This window comes from Terrapene carolina, unplaced genomic scaffold, assembly GCF_002925995.2.
Source record: "Terrapene carolina triunguis isolate 2854851 unplaced genomic scaffold, T_m_triunguis-2.0 Scaffold85, whole genome shotgun sequence".
In the NCBI taxonomy this organism is placed as follows: domain Eukaryota; kingdom Metazoa; phylum Chordata; order Testudines; family Emydidae; genus Terrapene; species Terrapene triunguis.
The window spans coordinates 8302827-8323324 of record NW_020664436.1 but is presented as its reverse complement, the minus strand read 5'-3'; the positions used below and the strand labels follow the sequence as shown (position 1 = coordinate 8323324).

Sequence of the window (20498 nt, the reverse complement as noted above, 5' to 3'; positions counted from 1 at the left end):
CTTGTGCACATATATTTTTTTCTGTAAATTAAGAGAAATCTTGATATATAGAGACAGGTATGGCATATTGACTTTAAATTCTTTATTTCACAAAAACATTTTCTTGCTGCTGTTGAGAGCGGGTTTTTTGTTGTTATGAAAATACCATAGTATTTTTATCTCCACACCTTTTTTATCAATTATTTTGCCAATGTGCACTCAAGGAATCATAGATATGCACATTATAATTTTAGTTTCTTGGTAGTATAAACAAAATGTCAGGCAGCATTGATGGTGGCCAATGTTGCCCTTTTAAAAGTGCACTATATTTCTGTTTCGGGGGGGGGGATCCAATTCTTCTCTTACATCCAGAACAGAAGATGCAAAGTACAGAGCAGTCACTCTAACACTGTTATTAGATTACCTTGCTGTGGATGCAAACTCTTTTGAAATCTAAGCACACTCCTTGACAATGCATTTTGGTATAACATGCACCTTAGTATAACATACGTTTTCTTTTGCTGTAAAAACATGCTTTGTAAAAAGAGGAATACAGCACTGATGTCGTTGTGAAGTGTGGATATTCTGAGACTTTTTTTTTAAAAAAAAAAAGGATTTTACTAATGAAAGCTAAATTAATTAATTGTAATTGACATTTACTGTTAATATGGGTATTTATTAATTCTTGGCAATTGCCACAGCTAAGCAATTTCCTTATTTGACTTTATTTTTGTTAGAAAGGATGAAACATTGAGGATGGGCACTTACCTAGTTTATTTGCTGTGTAAAGATGTTCTGGAATCTGATTTCTTCACAAATATTTGAAAACTTTGAGAGAGTGGAAAGTGACCTGTTAAAACATGCAACACACCTTCCTTCCTGGCCTGAGGCCAGATATTTTTTGATTCAGCATGTACAGTAGTTTCTTAAAAGTACTCAGAAAAAGCAGTATATTATAATATTCAGTGGAAAGGAAGGGGAATGTTATGTTTGGAAATGCATACTAATAAGTGATTGTGCATGTATAGATATTTATTAATTTAGTTGCATTCATCATAATGCATTTCTCTACTTCATAAACTTATGTTATAGACAGTGTTTGTTAGAAACAAACCAAAAGCATGCTTAGTTGCTCTCAGGATAGTTATCTTCATAAAAATTAAGACTAGGATCTAAGCAAAGATTTTTGGGCTCTCCAGTTACAAATATAATTAGCCTGTGAATTTAAAATATTTCTTAAAAACAAGACCAGGGTGAACCAGTGCATCTGTAGACTCAGTTACTTCAGTGGTCCCTAATTTTCAGGGACCTCTTGACTGATTCAGGGCTTAAAGCACATGTTTTAATGATGATCTGTGTGGTACAAATATCCCAGTTCTGATAATTGGCAGGTGTCTCATATTAAATTAAGCCTGTCCTGATCAAGACATTCTCCTAACATACAAACTAGTGATTATCTGAGCCTTGTCAGATTCTCCTGTTTTTTAAAAATTTTAGTATATTTTATTTGTGCTGTTGGCTGAAAAGACCCGGTTCTGATATTGCTTAATGCTGCACAGTGCAAAGTTACAGAATGATACATGCAGGTGCTTTGTGGGATCATTTTCTATTGAAGATGTGCAGCTAGGTCAGAGAAAATATGTTTTTACCTTTCTATTTTTTAAAACCAAATTTTCCATAAGTTTTAAAGAAAATATCTATCCCATAAGTGAAAAGCATAATTCCTCATGCCCTATTTGAACAATTAACTCTTACTCCTAATAATTGGCACCTATTGCAAGGGAAAAATCAGAATGCTGTTTTAGGCTGTTATTGAGGCTTAGTGTAATCGCCTTAGAGACAGCAGCAAAAATGTGTTCATATGTGCAAGTTTAAATTGTTTGCTGGGAGCTTGAAATTAGCAGTTGTTCTGTTACATTGTGGATGAGCTTTTATTGCTCATAATGAACAAACTTTACTTTTATATTCATTTTCAACCTTAGCTTTGCAAATACTGTATTGCTGTAGTTAGGATTTTAGGCAGAACACATAGTGATACCTATAATAAGGTTTCCCAAGCATTTCCATTTTAATGGCTCATTTTCAGTTTCCTAAAATTTGCTCAGTGTTTTATCTTTTCAGATGAAATTCGGTATACTAGCTCTTAGTCAGGGAGCAAAATTTTTCTGAAAGTTTTTTCCCCCAGAAATGTGTGACTGGTTTTCAAGAATATACAGATTGGGAAAAACATGATTTTTCAGCTAACTAAAAAAAATTGCAACCTTTTCTGAAGAGCTCTAGCACTTGATCTGGAAATGATGAAAACCTGATATTTTTAAGGGAGATAGACTCTAGATTGTAGATGTGTCTTTTCATGAGACAGTGAAATTTGGTTTAAAAAAAAAAATTACGTTGCACATGGATTTCATTACACAATGAGACTAATAAATTGCCAATGTTTCATTGGCATGAAGCATGTGTGAATATATAATGTGAATGGAAATTTCTGCTGAAGAGATTATCTCTCAGTATTTCACTGGGTATGCCCATATATGCATAAGAAAATTGAGTGGAATTTCAGTTCTTACATATATGTAGGGGCTTGCATTATATGGTCTGTGTAGGTGGGTATAGAAGCATGCATACAGAATACAGCAAGGGCGCCTGCCTCATTCATTAGACACATTACACAGTCTATTACATCTAGCAAATAGTTGCACATTATAGCATTTTTAAAAAACAAGTAGGAAAATCCATTTAAAAAAACCTTCACTAAAAGACCATTACATCTGTAAAGTGAAACATCAAAAGTTAGGAAATGCAAAAATTAAGGTGGTCTATGCAATCTTAATTCTGCCCCATTGTGCTTATGATACAACCTTTAATTATATGGTCACATGCTATTTTTTCTACAGGACCATTGCCTGAATTGAGCTCTGTAAAAGAGGCAACCATTCAGTATTTTATTTTTAACTTCACTGTTTAGTGTGTGGCCCTGTGCCTCCCATACTGCACCCCTTTCAAGCCCTGCCCTGAATGAGTATTTTTTATTTATTTATAGGGTTTCTGTGGTTATCATCTTTGTATCTGAGCATCTTGCAAACATTCATGAATTTTTCTTCACAATACTGCTGTGAGGTAGGGAAGTAATACTATCCCTATTTTACAGATTGCAAACTCAGAGAGATTAAGTGATTTGCCAAAGGTCACACAGGAAGACTATGGCAGAGGCAAGGATAGAATCCTTGTTCTCCCATTCCCTTTTATGTCATACTTCACAACTCCTCGATCTCTCCCTCCACTTCTTCACTTCCATTTCAAATTCTCTCTTCTTTCTCCCCCCTCCTTTTGTCTCACTCTTTCTCTATTCTGTCCTCCCCTTACTTACACCCACAAACACATTCCCTTAAGAACATAAGAACAGCCATACTGGGTCAGACCAAAGGTCCATCTAGTCCAGTATCCTGCCTTCCAACTGTGGCCAATGCCAGGTGCCCCAGTGGGAATGAACAGAACAGGTAATCATCAAGTGATCCATTCTCTGTCACTCATTCCCAGCTTCTGGCAAACAGAGGCTAGGGACACCATCCCTGCTCATCCTGGCTAATAGCCATTCATGGACCTATCCTCCATGAATTTATCTAGTTCTTTTTTGAAGCTGGTTATAGTCTTGACCTTCACAACATCCTTTTGTTTGTTTTAAACCTGCTGCTTATTAATTTCATTTGGTGACCCCTTGTTCTTGTTATGAGAAGAAGTAAATAACACTTCCTTATTTACTTTCTCCACACCAGTCAGGATTTTATAGACCTCAATCATATCCCCCTTTAGTCGTCTCTTCCTTCATCTAGTCTGTGCTGGGGGATTGGAGAAGATTTCTTTCAATGTGCTCTCCCTTGGGTGAAAGGGGAGGTTCTTAATGGCTCTTTCCCTTCTTCTGTATTGCATAGGGCAGTCCAGTAAATACTTATGAGAACTCCACCTGCAGCATCCCCAGACTGTGAAGTTAAAACTCACTTTCTCTGGGACTGATGCTTTGCTCCTAGGGAAAGTGATTAGGGTGCCAGACTCTGTTCCTTAGAGCATTTCCAGAAAGCCTTTGACAAGGTCCCTCACCAAAGGCTCTTACGTAAATTAAGCTGTCATGGGATAAAAGGGAAGGTCCTTTCATGGATTGAGAACTGGTTAAAAGACAGGGAACAAAGGGTAGGAATTAATGGTAAATTCTCAGAATGGAGAGGGGTAACTAGTGGTGTTCCCCAAGGGTCAGTCCAAGTACCAATCCTATTCAACTTATTCATAAATGATCTGGAGAAAGGGGTAAAAAGTGAGGTGGCAAAGTTTGCAGATGATACTAAACTGCTCAAGATAGTTAAGACCAAAGCAGACAGTGAAGAACTTCAAAAAGATCTCAGAAAACTAAGTGATTGGGCAACAAAATGGCAAATGAAATTTAATGTGGATAAATGTAAAGTAATGCACCTTGGAAAAAATAACCCCAACTATACATACAATATGATGGGGGCTAATTTAGCTACAACAAATCAGGAAAAAGATCTTGGAGTCATCGTGGATAGTTCTCTGAAGATGTCCACGCAGTGTGCAGAGGCGGTCAAAAAGGCAAACAGGATGTTAGGAATCATTAAAAAGGGGATAGAGAATAAAACGGAGAATATATTATTGCCCTTATATAAATCGATAGTACGCCCACATCTTGAATACTGCGTACAGATGTGGTCTCCTTATCTCAAAAAAGATATACTGGCACTAGAAAAGGTTCAGAGAAGGGCAACTAAAATGATTAGGGGTTTGGAGAGGGTCCCATATGAGGAGAGATTAAAGAGGCTAGGACTTTTCAGCTTGGAAAAGAGGAGACTCAGGGGCGGGTATGATAGAGGTATATAAAATTATGAGTGATGTGGAGAAAGTAGATAAGGAAAAGTTATTTACTTATTCCCATAATACAAGAACTAGGGGTCACCAAATGAAATTAATAGACAGCAAGTTTAAAACAAATAAAAGGAAGTTCTTCTTCACACAGCGCACAGTCAACTTGTGGAACTCCTTACCTGAGGAGGTTGTGAAGGCTATAACAGCATTTAAAAGAGAACTGGATAAATTCATGGAGGTTAACTCCATTAATGGCTATTAGCCACGATGGGTAAGGAATGGTGTCCCTAGCCTCTGTTTGTCAGAGGGTGGAGATGGATGGCAGGAGAGAGATCACTTGATCATTACCTGTTAGGTTCACTCCCTCTGGGGCACCTGGCATTGGCCACTGTCGGTAGACAGGATACTGGGCTAGATGGACCTTTGGTCTGACCCAGTATGGCCGTTCTTATGTTCTTATTGGTGCAGGTGAACTGTTCTCACCTATGATATCATGGAACTGGGAATCAGAAGCTGCTAGTTCATTCTGCTTCTTTTTCTCTCTTGGTCCCTGTGAAGGTTTTCTCAATCTTCTCCACTACACTGAAAGGTTACTAAGGATCACCCAGGGATCCTCTGTTGATATGGTTTTGTAATGTCACAGGTTAGAAATGAATCTCATCCTTCTCAGTGTCCCACAGGCATATCAATCAAATAGGAGTCAGAGATATCAGCACAGACCACAAAAATCTGTATATACTTATATACCCACTGCAATAATGCTCAAATACTTATATTATCAATAAGTGATGTCGTAGAAACAACTTGTATGCTTTACATAATGAACAGTACTGAATGATGGTGTAGCACATTTACATGATTATATTATTAAAAGTGTTATCACATTGACAACCCTACAGTAATATGTTTACTGTGTAGGTTAGGTGTGTTTTTGAACAACTTCAGAGCCTTCCTCCATGATTTATAGACAGAAACCTCCAAGCAGAAGCACAAAGTATTTTGCTCAAATTTTACCCTCTTTTGTGTTTATCCTGTATTTTATGACGGATACTCAGTCTTCCTCATGTCCCTGAGAAAAGATAATGCACGTAGTTTTGCTCAAAACTACACAATTATTTTGCACAGCTTAAATGTCAGAAAACAGATTTGTAAAGCCATACAATCTGGTCCCTAGATACTATGGTGATGGATGCATTTGCAATGCCTAAGCAGGCACTATGCATTATCCCTGAAGATATATTTTGAACCCACTGTGATTCAATACATGTTGTATAGCAGTGAAAAGACATTTGGGCACTACATTATGAAGCAATGAGCTCTTAGGATGGAACATAGTAGTGGCAACATGAGTTACTATGTAATTATCATTATTTTAATAGGCTTTCTAGATAATTACTAAATTCTGTGGAAATATAAAGCAGTATATAAATGGTAAGTGTTAATACTTTATCACAAATAAAGTCATGTTTTTTCAGAGTTGTACTGCTCATTAACTTGTGTTGCCTCTTTAGTTTAAAGGTTAATTTTTTTTTTATTAAAACAGTTCTGGAAAGTACTGTAGAAAACTCTTCGTTAAAACACAAATGTGACTTGTAAGGAAGCCAATTTTTAACTGTAGTCTTTGTATGAGAAGAGATCCAATAGCAATGAGTTGCAGTTAAATGTTTTTAAGGAAATTGCTTTTAAAAAGTCAGTGTAGGCATAGAAGAAAGAAAATGAACACCAGATTTCATTACTAAGAAACAGGATGCTAAATCATACCTTTTTTCTTTCCTTGTGTTGCTGCCATTTGCTTTTTAATACGGTGCCCAAGTTTGCTTTCATTGCTCCATTTTATATGTGGAATCCCACAGGATTCGAGAGATACTGTAAAGCTATGATAACTGAGGAAACTTCTCAAGGATAGTTTGGTTAATGCTGATACATAAATAGCACAACCAGTCAGGCATATATTTCATATAAAAGTGGAGTGAAAAGACTGATGACATATAAAGGACAGTGTGCCAGAGAAGGCAGATTAGAAGGAAGCATAAAGTCAGACAAACAGCTTGTAGAACTATTTGGATAGAAGTGGAAAAGGGCTTAAAAACTTTTCTGGCTGCTTGTGTCAGACACTCAGTATTTAGTTTTCTACCTATTATAATTGTATTTTTATTCACTTGGCCACTCTGTTGCAAAAGGTCCAGTGAGAATACCAAAAGTGCAACACACTATTTAATGTATTTTCATCTTCCTCATTATTACACTCTGATCTCCAGTACTTAGTAAGTGTGAAATCCATTCACCGCTTACATTTGAGTAAAGCACTTTTTCGAGGTCTACAAGTGGGACTTAGCTGGTGCAAAGGTTTTGTGTGCATCCTTTGCTTATCGGTGAGCTTTACCCTGCCTGTATAGGAATTAGCATATGAAAACAAGTTGTAAAACGGGAGAATTACAAATCTGATTTGAAAACACCTTTCAGGTAGATTTTTTTAAGTTATTATTACTGACATTGCTAAGGGAGCAGTGATTTAAAAAAAAAATTGATTTTCAAGTTGATGGTGTCCCTTTAAATGTTCTAATCAATGAGTAGGCTGTTTCTGAAGTAATTATTTAGTTCAGGCACAATATTTCATTATGATTGTCCTTTCTTAATGAAATGATGATGTAGGAGCCTTTTGATTCTCCTTGTAGTATTAATAATGTATTGGGTCAGACTTTTTATTGATTGTATACAGTGGGTATTTAGAAGCATATGAGAATCTTGTAAAGTACTCAAAGACCTTGTCTGTCAAAGTACTGGGGAAATGAAAAAGTTATGACAAGCTGAAGTTGTGTACACAACACATAGATGGAGTTTTGCTCAAACATTGCTTACTTTCTCTTATGTCATAAGTTCTACGGGCCAGATCCTCAGCTTGTGAAAATTGGCATAGCTCTCTTGGAAGTCCGTGGAGGTGTGCTGATTTATGCCAGGAGAGGATCTGACCCATTATAGTGAGGATCTTGCCCATGATGTTGGCTTCTTTTGAATTACACTGACTGCAAAAATCATAACTGCACATAGCCTTATTTGGTAAAAGATTTGATTCTGCTGTTCTTGCAGTAATTACCATTTCCCTTTTGTTGAACTTTATTGTCTTTTGCTTTGTTTGCTACCAGATGATTTTTTTTTTCTTTTTTACCTGGTAGACCCTTGAAAATTTTAGAATTCTCAACAGCTTGTTTAGAAGATTAACTGTTAAATATATTGCAGCAATGATTAAGCAAGTTCAATTTGCCTGTCAGAGTCTGCTTTAGAACAAGGTTCAAGGCTCAGCATACAGAATTTATTCTCTGTTTTAGCTGGTAATTTGAAATTTAATCTGTACAAATGATGACCATACTTGAAATATTTAGTCATGCAGCAACACTATAACAGCAGTAGCGAAGCCATGGCCAGGCATAGTACTTTTCTTGAGATGTTGGACTGTGTGGATAAACAGGAAAGGAAAACTAATGAATGCAGAACCAGTTTGTGAGTTCATTCTACATTTAAAGATCCTAGTGTATGAATACTTCATAGTAACAACTTTTGCTTCCATTCCCACAAAAAAGACCAATATTAAAAAAAAATTTTTAAAAATGGTGCGACCTAATCTGAAAGAACCAATGAAAAATGTTAGCTAAATTGATTTTGGAGGGGACCATTTACTGCTGGTATCAACAGAAGATTATTAATTTTCCTCTCTTTTTTTTCCTTCTATAAAGTGAAGTTTAGTGCACCGGAGAATGAAGTTCTTTGTTTATCCACAGCACATGTAGGTGCAGTGTAAACTTTCCCACAATGACCCACAAGTGGGCCTCAATCCTAATCCTGATGTAAGAGCGTGGTTCAGTCTGCCAGCATATTTAGTTTTTTGCCTCCTCTGTTCAAACTATTAAAAGGAGACACACATGTCCAGTAGAAAATTAACTATTCTGCTCTGTTCTATATAGGTTCTTATACTGCACTCATCACTATAGTAGCTGAGTGCCCTTGTTCTGTCATCCTCTCTGTAGGGGGAGAAGTGTGAGCAGTGGGGTGTCTTGTTTTGGTAAGGTGGTTTTTTTTTTCAATGTACATGTCGTGTTGTGTTTGTTTTAGAAAAAGCAAGGTCAAAGAATTGTCCCTGCCACTTAGAGTGGAAGGTGGTGAGGTTTGTGATGGGACTTAGTTCCTGGGGGAGTTCATTCAATGGTCTCATTCCTCAATGGGTCTGGTTTGATTTTCCCTGTGTAAATAAAGCAATACTTTAATTGCTCTCTTATTTCCTGTCTTCATATTCATTAGAGAATGCCATCAGCCAAAGACAGTTCTGGTCCTAGGAAGCCTCAGGTTACGGAACCTGGGTCCCATTGGCACATTTATAATAATTCTTAGACTAATTAGCTAAATTTGCCATCTTACCTTGTGGCTCTAATAGAAGTGATATGCTAGTTCAAAAAATTACATTGTGCTGCAGTTCCTTAACCGGTCATGAGATGACGCTACTAGGGCTGGCCTTAGACAAGACTAAGAGTGACTTGTTTCCATCCCCTGCTCAGCTTCAGGACTGTAGGCCATCTCTACAGAGACAAAACACATCTGTTTTTATAGCACTCATCAAATTGTATTATACATTGCACAGTTCTTTGGATGTGCATTCATACTAAAAACCACAAGTGGAAATTTTACAAAATCTTCACCGGCAGTCATTCAGAAAACACATCAAACATCCATCCTCAAAGTTAATACAAAACAAAAAAACAGTTAAATGTGAATGTAAAACTTTGTTTTACTGAATGCAGCTTTAACTCTTATGCATAAATATATGTGCAATATATCTGAGCTATGATTACTGAAAACGAGAATGAGTGCATTTATCTTATAATGATTACACCATTGCATATTCAAATAAACACATTACCTTGAACAGCTATAATTTTGTTATTGCTAAACCAAATGTCTTTGCACCCATCTCATTTGAATCTCAAGTACATGCCAAGATTGGATAAAACAAAAAGCTGCCTTTGAATTATCCAAGTGCAAAAAAGAGTCTGACAAATTCCTTAACTGGTGACAACGCACCTTTTGTCATGGCTGGATAACTTAGACAGTCAAATGGATTTATCTCAGACATTCACCTTTGAGCTGAGGACAATCACAAGAAAACAAGCAGCTATCCTTGCCCTACCCATAACAGTCTCCCCTGATTCCAACCCCCACCATTTATGCTTTTTTGGTTTATTCTGCTCCACCCATTCATACCTCCACCCATTCATACCTTTTCCCCACCCATTATAATCTATCATTAGCTCTTAGATGTCAATACCCCTATAATTAAGTGCACTGTCTTTGGACGATGGACATGAAAAGTTCTTTGCACCATACTATTCCCTTGTTTTTGAAATCTGAATGGTATGTTTTCATGTTTGTTTACTAATTCTTTGAGAAAATTTACACTCGTGCTTAAGAAATGGACTGGGAAATGAGCAAAATCAACAAGTTCCAGATTTAGGGGGTGAAATCCTGACCCATCTGAGGTCAGTGGGAGTTTTGCCATTGACTTAAATGGGGCCAAGATTTCACCCAGGCTATTTATGTAACCGTTATGTGAAAATGACATGGTTGGGGGAGGTTGTGATTGGGTTGTGCTATGCTAGAAAAAAGCTCCATTTCACTTGGAAAAATTCCCCACTGATTTTTTCAAAAGGTAGCAATGTATTTTCTTCACATCAGCTTTCAGCTCTGGGGAGAGCCAACTGAACCTGAATCCTTAGGTTTCACTAGGCTGCTTCTGATCAGAACTGAAAAATGATGTTAAAACCACAAGCTGTTGATTTGCCATGGCTTGTTGTCTGGCTTTGGGTTCTGCTGAAATACGTGAATAAAACCTAATATATGTTGAATAATAAGAAAAAAACACATTGGCAAACAGGCAAGTAACCTCAGCCCCTTTCCCTTATGAAATCAGATTGAGAGATATCCAGTGTCTAGATCCTGGGCCAAATTCAGTCTTAGTTTAATCAAGTGCAACTCCATTGACTTAAATGGAGTTGCATCAGCTTATACTAGGGCTGAATGTATCCCATTGTTTGTCAGTTGTCAGAATTAAGCCTTGAAATTTTTGACAGTTTTAATAGACCCTTTATAAAGTCCTAGGAATTGCCAGTTATGGAACAGAAGGTATATGGATTTCAATTAATTCCTTGATAATTTTAGAAAATGTAGGTCCAAATTTTAAAAACTTGGCATACAAAAGTGAATGTGCATGAATTGCACAAATTGTGCAAGTTGAACGAATGGGGCAAAATCCTGGTTCTAATGAAATCAAGTCAAAGTTGCATGTATGTGAAAAGTGCTTGTGCGAATATACAACTTTGTGTGTGCCCACTGAAGATGAAAGTCACCCTTTGTGGAGGACCAGCAAAAAGAACAGTACACCGCTTAGTAAGCCCTACTTTGAGGGAGCCCTACATGAGGCAGCAAATGCACCCTTGTGCACAAAAACAGAATAAGGTCTATACACCACTGAAGTGTCCCATTTGAGTCCTACTTTAAAGGCTTGAGTGTGTCTTAAGTACTGAATAGGTTTTGTGCTGGCCTCCTGCAAAGCAGGGCGGGGGGTGATTTCATCTTGGGAGTTTTGCCATGTGCATCAGTTTTTTAAATTTCGCCATTAGTAAACATTTCTTACCTTCATTATATTTGACAAAGTACTTGTATCTTTGCTGTATTTGTAACACCTTCCATTTAGTTTAGAAATATTAACCCGCACTGTAATGTAATATTTTATAATGGATGTAATTCAAATTTTTATAGTTTTTGAAGCACTCATAGCACCTTTTCATATTGCTTATTATTCATACGCCATGGATTTACACAGCATGTTATTTATTGCCATTCCATTTCCCACCCCCCATCCACTGCTTCAGCAACCTCCGATTCTTAGTGCTCCATTTCCATTCATGGAGCTAGTATTTTATCAGTATCAAGTGTGCAGTCCAGATACAAGGCTTACATTTAGGGCTAAATTAATAAAAAAAAATTATTGAAAGGCTGGGTCATTCCAGGCATCTTTCTATGCACTTTTTTTTTAATACAGTACACAAGACCTTCTCTTGCCATTTTAAGCAAGGAAACATCTGTACTCACCACTTGGAGCCTTCAGGAAACTTCAAGCTGTGCAATAGTTAACCTATGTAATTGCTTCATCTTATTTTTGTTCTGTTTGTCACTCCTTGCCCTTTCCTTTTCCCTCCTTTTGCTTGTCACACTCACTTGCTGTGTCTTATCTCAGTTTAGTTTGTAAACTCTTTGAGGTAAGGACTGTGACACAAATGTCTTTGTATGGCATCTGGCACAATGAGATCCTGATCTTGCACCAGCAAAGTGAATGGGAGCAGGCCAATAGATAGCAAAGGCCTAAAGTCTCTGATGGGATCAGCCATAATAATAAACACAGTTTTTGTTACTGTGCATGCTAATCAATCCTTTGCGAAAGAGTCAAAAACAATCCCAAGCACTTACTACAGCTACATTTTTCTTGACAGCAGCCGTGAATGAATGCAGATGTTTATTTTTTCAGACTGACTTAAAAGTTGTTTTCTTATGATAGTTTGTTCAAAGGGAGTATTAATATTTGCAACTTGCTGAAGAAGTGCAGTAGTATGGGTACAGCCTCATGACCATGCTCTTGAACTGCTCAAGAAAGCTATGTGTGCTCTTTTTTTATTCATTCATACTGTTGGAATAGTACAGGATAGATTTGAATGGCTGCTGTACATTCAGGAATATGAGTGCAAGTATAAACATTGATTAAAGTGTTTTGAATGGATGATAACCCTGTTGCAGATGTGCATGTTTTTAGTACATTTCTGTTTGTTATTTGCATGCATAGTATACTTTCCCTTCCCACCCATCACCAATCCCTTAGTTCCTTTCCCCCTAGACTCCAGGATTTCAGTCTTTCCCTCCACTGTCTTGCAGGTCACCTATTCCCCATGACCTAATTCACTACTCAAACTCTGTCTCTCAGAACCTCATGTCCCATCAGTTCCTAAAGCCATCCCCCAGCAAAACTTTCTGTTTTTCCTCAACATAATCTATGTCAGGAAATTTCAAATTCACTTCATGCTATTACTCGTGATTCTGAACTGGCCTGGGAGAGTTTGGTTCATGGATCCTTCTTTATATGCCAAAGGGGATTCACTCGAAAGGGATCATCCTCACTTTATTCTTTGCGCAAACTTTCTCCAAAAAAGTTGGTATTGTGGTAGTATTACCCACTGACATAATTGGAGGGAAGCCTCCTCATGTTTCAGATATTGGTGAGAGCAGGTGCACTGTGCTGGATTTGTAACATGACTCCACAGTGTAGTTACTGCGCCTGATGATATTTCAAGATCCTCCCTCAGGGTGCCTGTGTGGCTTTGTGTTGCACAGCTGCATTGATCTCTGCCTCAAACCACTCTACGCTGTTACTTTTTTACTCCATACAAAGCTTCCAACAGGCCTTCTAGAAACTTTCAGGCAGGGGAACTACGTTCTGTTAGGAGAATGTTATAATGGCAGGGGAGCAGTTGCATTAATGGTACAACTGCTTCCACCAGCTCTCAGATCATAGTGATGTGGAGCCTTTAAAGAGCTAGTGTCACTACAGTCATGCTATTAAATAACCAGATAGCCAATACGTGTGGGACTCCTGCCCTCCCAACTCTGTGTATCCACTGAAACATGTGGACTCAGAACTTGGAAGGAGGAGAGTTCTGTGTACCTGTGTTGCCCTGATGTCAAAACATGGAAGGGGGCTTTCTCTATAGTGGCAAAAGCAGATACAATAATGCATGTGTACCAGGTATGCCTATTTAACAGTCAAAATGTTTGCTATCAGTTGAAGTACAGATTTATGTTTTGGACTCTTATTTTGAGTGTTAATAAACGGAGAGAATTATTAATATTAATGAACAGTGTATGGGTGTTCTATATAGGGTAGGGAGGGACTTTAAAGTGTTAGGAACATAGAAATTGTCACCGTGGATGAGACCCACTGTCCATTTAGTCTAGTATCCTTTCTCTGACAATGGCCAGCACCTGATTCTTCAGAGGAAGGCACAAGAAACCCCACAATAAACAGATGTGGGAAAATCTGCCAAAGGTCTCATCCTAATCCCTAATATTTAAGGATTGTTTTAAGATCTGAATGTGACAACAGGGTAAAAGTAACACGTCTTGTACTTTCATATTATTTAACTGCAACATCTCTACTTTTATATTTTGATATATATAGTATTATTTTCATGTTTGTTTATATAAAAAGAAACTTTTAGTAAGATCAAAATTAATGTATTTCTTGGGATTATTTGACATAATTTTTACTCTTCAAAAGTCTATCATCCCAATATAAATTTATTTTTACTTTTTGCTGTAGGGAAATGTTTAGAACCTAAGGCTTGGTAATAAACCTGTGCTATTATGATACATGTAGAGAACGCATAATGGTGTGTTGTGGTACCAAGGTTTGAATGGCATGGGTTTGGGATGACAATAATTCTTGAAATTGGCAAAGCAATTAATAAGTTATGCAGGACATCCCAAAGTAATACCTATAAAACCTTTATACCACAACACACATGTATTCTGTTTGACACTTATTTTGCAAAAAATTGGTACTCTTTCATATCCTTCCACACCCAGGCTTCCTAAGAACTATGAGTCCAACTGCACGTGTTTTGCAGGGAGAGGAAATGATTACTGATGTGGTGACAGATATGGCAATTTCCTGCATATCCTTGGGAGACCTTATTGAATTAAGTTTAAGTATCTTTGGGGTCCATTGTTTATGTATGATTATGTTCTACTCCATGGGGGAGGGTTATCACAGCTCCTCCAGGAATTAAAGCTAGTGGGTGGTAATTAAGGGGAATCAGCCAGGTTGCAACCCCCCAGAGAGATGTCCCTTGCTGGGGAGGCTTGCATATACTAGTTCAAACTGAATTCTCCAGAGATCAACAGAGAAAGAAAGGACTATTGGATAAATATCCTGAGTTTAAACTGACTCAGGGCCTTCTTTCTGACCCGTCAAATGGATGGGAACCCCTGTCCAAAGGAATAGGGGACCAAGCCTCGTGGAAGGGTTGAAAAGACTGACACCTACCTGAGCCCAAGGCTGGAGTCAGAGTAACCTCTGGTAAGCTTTTGTGCTTGCTTAGAAAGAGTTGTATGGCAACTTGTAACTGCTGGCATTCGTAGCTCTGGAGCAGGGCCGCCCAGAGGATTCAGGGGCCCTGGGGCAAAGCAGGGGAGCTGTGGTGCTTGTACTCACCTGGCGGCGGTCCAGGTCTTCGGCGGCATTTCGGCGGCGGGGGGCCCTTCAGTCGCTCCGCGTCTTCAGCAGCACTGAAGGGCCCCCCGCTGCTGAAATGCCGCCGAAGACCCGGACCGCCGCCGGGCCAGGGCTCGTGGGGCCCGGAGCCTGGAGCAAATTACCCCACTTCCCCCTCCCCAGCCCCCCGGGCGGCCCTGCCCTGGAGAGAAAGCAAAGTGCAGATGCTTGCCTTTTAGGCAGTCTGGCTTTCTGGAGGTATCACAGTGTGCCTAGGGAACTGTGCAGCCTGGAAGATTTCTTGGTCAGGAGGGAGAGATGTGGGTCTTCACCCAAAAGAGGTGGTGGGTGAGGAGCTAGGAACCCAGAGTGGGTGCCCTTGTGGACGAGGGGGGAATACAGGTGCAGTTACCCTGAACTGTGACAGATACATTTAAGAAATCACTAAAAATGACTAGCGGAGATTTTCTGTACACGTTGATGTTATTTAGGTCTGACATCCTGCAGTTTAGCGGGGCAAAAGCACAGGCCTTATATCCTTCAATAGTGGAGGTGTTGTAGGGAGATTCCCAACTTTGTATTAGTGAAGAAATTTCAGACCGACTCTCCTCTCATATTACGCTAATGTAGGTCAGGATTAACTCCACTGAAGTCAATGGAGTTGCAATGGTTTAAAACCAATGTAACTAAGCAGAGAATCCCAAAGCACGTTTTGTCTCCCCTCCCCTCTTTGCACTTCAAACTGTGGTTGTTTGAAGCTGCTCAGATGTTTGGAATGTTACAAGTATACTTAGAAAAGCTGGATTAGTGGGCAAACTGAATGTGATGTGGTCAGAGTTGTATGATAAATGTTTTCACAATTTATTATGTGAATATTACTACCACATGTGAGTATATTTACAGCAAATGACAAATTTAAAAATAATAAATTATTATTTTTATTTTTAAAGTAAAAATAATCTCATTGTAGTCTTGGGTTTTACCACTGCTGGTGAAGAGGGTTTTCCCCCGCTGCAGAGTAATGCATGTAGAGGAAACAAAATCATCACTCTAAAGAGAACTGGATAGCCATAGAGATTGGTATAGAGACAGAGCTGTTTCCCCTCTAGGTTACCAATTTGATTCCAGCTCCATATTAGTAGTGTAACCTTATGTTCAATGTCCTATATGAAACATGTAGGCTGTTTTGGCCTGGTTCCAAGAGTACAGGTGGCCACCTCACAATTGACATTAATTGGTACCTTTATTGGTAGTCTCATCAGAGAGACCAGTGATTAAATTGGTATGAATGAGAGTTATCCCCTCCAGAAAAGGGGTTAAGATTCATTTAATTTCAATACAGAAGTCTTGTACTGTCGCTGCCTCTGTTGAATGAGCTCCTGCTCTGAGAATTAATATTGGGTTTTAGTCTGGAACCTTTCATCAGCACTAAATTCACTTTAAATGTTAAAGTAAAGAAAAGAAGTCATCACCCTTTTAATCAATAGCCCGTTTTCAACAACCCTTATTAAAGTCGATCGCTGCAAGAGAATAGTTTCTATTTTTTTCATAATCCAAGTTGGGGAGTGGAGGGCAAATTTAAATAGGCCACATGGGTTTCATATAAACATCTCCATTTCATACCATGAATTAACTGAATCTTCTATTGGTGGTTGTTACTGATAGCCAGCCCTAAAAATTTGAAAGCATGTGATGTATTGTATGCTAATCATTTAAAACCTGCAAATTTTCTTAAGAACTTGCATAGTTCATAGTCAGACAACCTGCAAGATAGTTTTTGTACTGCTTCAAAAGGGGCTATTTGCATTGACTTCATGAGGCTCAATAATGGCAACCTCTGGCTAGTAAAATTAAGGATTCTCTACTGATATCCCAGGAACCTGGATTATTAAAAATTTGATGGACTACATTTTATGGACTACAGTGTATGCCACATTTTTGAGGAGGCCTGTTATATCCTCCATATTTGTGGGCACAAATCATGTACTTAGCCCTCCAATTGTTGAGAGTTTTGTTCACATTAATCACAGGTGCAAAAAAAAAAAAAAAAGCAGGATCAGTTTTTGCAGGTGCAAACTGTGTCTGCAGAAAATGAATTTGCCCTTTCCAAATTTGACTCTGTGGGCAAGTGGCTGGAGATGGACAACTGAGAATTCTCCATGTTTAGGGGATCTCTCTGCTGGCGAAGCCACCTCCCGCACCAGCCCTATCTCACCCTCAGGCTAAGGGGAGGGAGTGAGCAAGTGGGAGGGAGGGAACTACCTTCTGTCCTCCACTGATGTAAAGACCTTGAGGGCATAAGTTAGAGCTGTTCTTTGCAACTCTAATTTGTGCTGGAGCCAAGTGGTCTAGATTAAGAATCCACAACTGACTCCTGGATGGCCCCCTCTCTCTGTTCCGTTTGATCTGACACTGCTTCAAGATCTATGGCGACCTCTATAGTGATACACCGAGAATCTTGGCTACATCTTTTGGCGCTCCCCAAAGAGGTACAGAATACCATGCAGGACTTGCCCTTTGATAAAATCAGTCTTTTCCTCCAGAAGACACATGAGTCTTTACATTTGTTGAAGGACTCCAGGGTAAACCTCCCCTTCATGGGCATATACACGGCAGCCCCAAAGAGGAAGTACCATAAAAAGTCTTACAAGCCAAGGCCTTTACATCTGCCCTTCTACCACCAATGCTCTTAGAAGCCAGCTCGCAAAAGGCAGCAGGTACAAAAGTTCAGATACAATGCCCCATCCACCTCTACGGCAGCTACACAACTTCACCCTCCAACCAAAAGGTACTTTTGATGGGACGCTCGAGAGCTTCAAACCATTTCTGGTGTCACCTCCACTTGACTCCCAGATCTGCTTTGGTTGATGTCTAGCATGATTTTCCCACAATTGGAGGACAATAACAATGGACAAATGACTGTTGGATATTATCAACTCTAGATACACCATCATGTTCTCTCAGTCGCTCTTCAGGGATCACTCTCGTGAGGAGATCTTCCTTCAGGAGGTAGAACCCCTCCTACAATAGGGACCATTAGAGCAGTTACCCCTCAATAACAAGGAAGAGGGTTTTACTCCAAATATTTTCTAGTCCCCAAAAAGATAGGAGGGTTCAGGCCTATCCTTGACGTGCAACGACTCAGTATCTTTATTTGCAAGATAAAATTCCACATAAAATTCACGTTGGCATCAATTGTACCAACCCTAGAAAAAGACATATGGTTGATAACTCTTGATATGAAAGATGCTTACTTTCACATCACTGTTCACTCTTCTCAGATTAGTGGTGGGCCACAACTTCTGTCAATACACGGTATTCCCATTCAGCCTTGTAAATGCACCCAGAGTCGTCATGAAAGTGTTGTCTCTAGTAGCAGCACATCTCAGACAGGATGATTCCACTATCTTCCTGTGTCTGGATGACTGGCTTCTCACAGGCAAGGCACATCAAGAAATCATAGCATCACTGCCCCATCTCCTAACATCCCTAGGAGTCTCTGTGAAAATAGAGAAGTCCACCCTGACTCTGACCCAGACGATAGATTCATAGGCGTGACCTTAGATTCAGTCAAGGCAAAGACTGATCTCCCTATGGACAGATTCCAAGCCATGGGCAGACTGGTAGATACACAACCTTCAGACATAGGGCTAGGTGGGCCTTGCACTCTTGAGTCATGTGGTGTCATGTACTTACCTAAAGCCGTTTGTTAGACACCACCTCTGCTGCCTACTGGCTTGCTTTCAAACAGTATATGTACTGAGCAAACACAGACTGAACATTGTAGTGACAATCTCCATCAACATAAGGACTCTCTGATCTTGTGTGAGGATCCAGCATAAGTGTGTGTGGGCATTTCTTTCCTGTGTCCTCCTTCCAACAGGACAATAATCACAGATGCCTCTTTGTTAGGGTAGGAGGCTCACGTGGATGGTCACACAGCACTGGGCACTTCAACACCCTGGGAAACCATGATGCACATAAACCTGGAACTCAGAGCAGTCTGAGAAGCATGCAGAGCATTCTTACCATTAATCCAATCTCACTACATTCTCATAATGTCAGACAATATGGCAATCATATTCTACATAAACAGGGAGGGGCGAGATCCAATCCTATGTATGAGGAAGCGGTCAATCTGTGGAACTGGTGTATCAAGAACCAGATCACCCTATCATCAGTGTACCTCCTAGGAATCCATAATTTACTGGCAGACAGCCTCAGCAGGTACATTGTCACCAGCCATGAGTGGGAATTACACAGTTCAGTGGTGAACCCCTACCTGGGATCTTTTCATCACTCAGACAAACAGGAAATGCAACATATACTGCTCCAGGGGAGTTCAGGACCAGTTCTCCAGGTGATGCTCTCCTACTTCCTTGGACAGACTGCCTAAACTATGCCTTTCCTCTTATCCCACTGCTTGCTTAAATACTGTGGGAAGATTTGACACGACAGAGTATGAGTCATTCTCATCACGCCTAGATGGCCAAGGCAGTTCTGGTTTCCAGTTCCCCATGCACATCTCAGCTCAACTGCCAATCAGCATTCCTTTCCTTCCAGATCTTTTGACTCAAGAGAATGGCAAGATCAGATATCCCAACCCAGAAACTTTTTATCACACAGCTTGGTATTTGGATGGGCGTTAGATTGAGAATGTTCCTGCTCCCACAATGTGCAAGCTGTCCTTACTAATAGTAGAAAGGGCTCTACATGAAACTCTTACTTTGTCAAGTGGAAGCACTTCTCTATCTGGGCCCAGTGGCTCTGTATATCTTTGGCACTTATACAGAAACAAAATGGCATCTTCCACCTATGCACCTCACATACATGGTGTATTCAAGGTCATCCTGATGGGAGTGGAATCATGCCGGCGGGGACAAGGAACTGGTACTTGGAAAAAATCAGGATTGAATTTCTGGTAACTTCACTTTTTCTCTTGTATGTGCACTAGTGACTCTTCTTATATCTGATATAAAAGATCATGAGAAGTAGGTTCCAATCCTGCAGCCTGATCCTTCTGGGTGGCCTGCACTCTAGCAGAATCCCATTGACTTCCAGTGGGACTCGACGAAGGCAATACAGTTCTTCCTTATGGATCAGATTGCAAGTTTGGGGCCCTCTCTTGGAAAATTCTGTCTCTGAGCCAAACCCTATATGCCCTACTCACCTGAATAGTCCCAATAAATTTAGTTAAACTTCTTACATGAGTAAGGATAAAAGGACCTGAGCCAATGTGTACTAGTTTATTTTGTTTTTCATACGGCCCAAACTCAGTCAGCCTATGATTAAGACACAGATCACATCTCATTATTCTCATATGATATACTTTAGTCAAACACAA

At 39.4% G+C, this 20498-nt stretch overlaps 1 protein-coding gene across 6 annotated transcripts in view; it reads left to right on the top strand.

Moving 5' to 3' along the window:
* The window catches only part of LTBP1 (latent transforming growth factor beta binding protein 1), a 315320-nt gene that overhangs the window by 104133 nt on the left and 190689 nt on the right, over positions 1–20498 (top strand). The gene's annotated exons all lie outside the window — the stretch shown is intronic.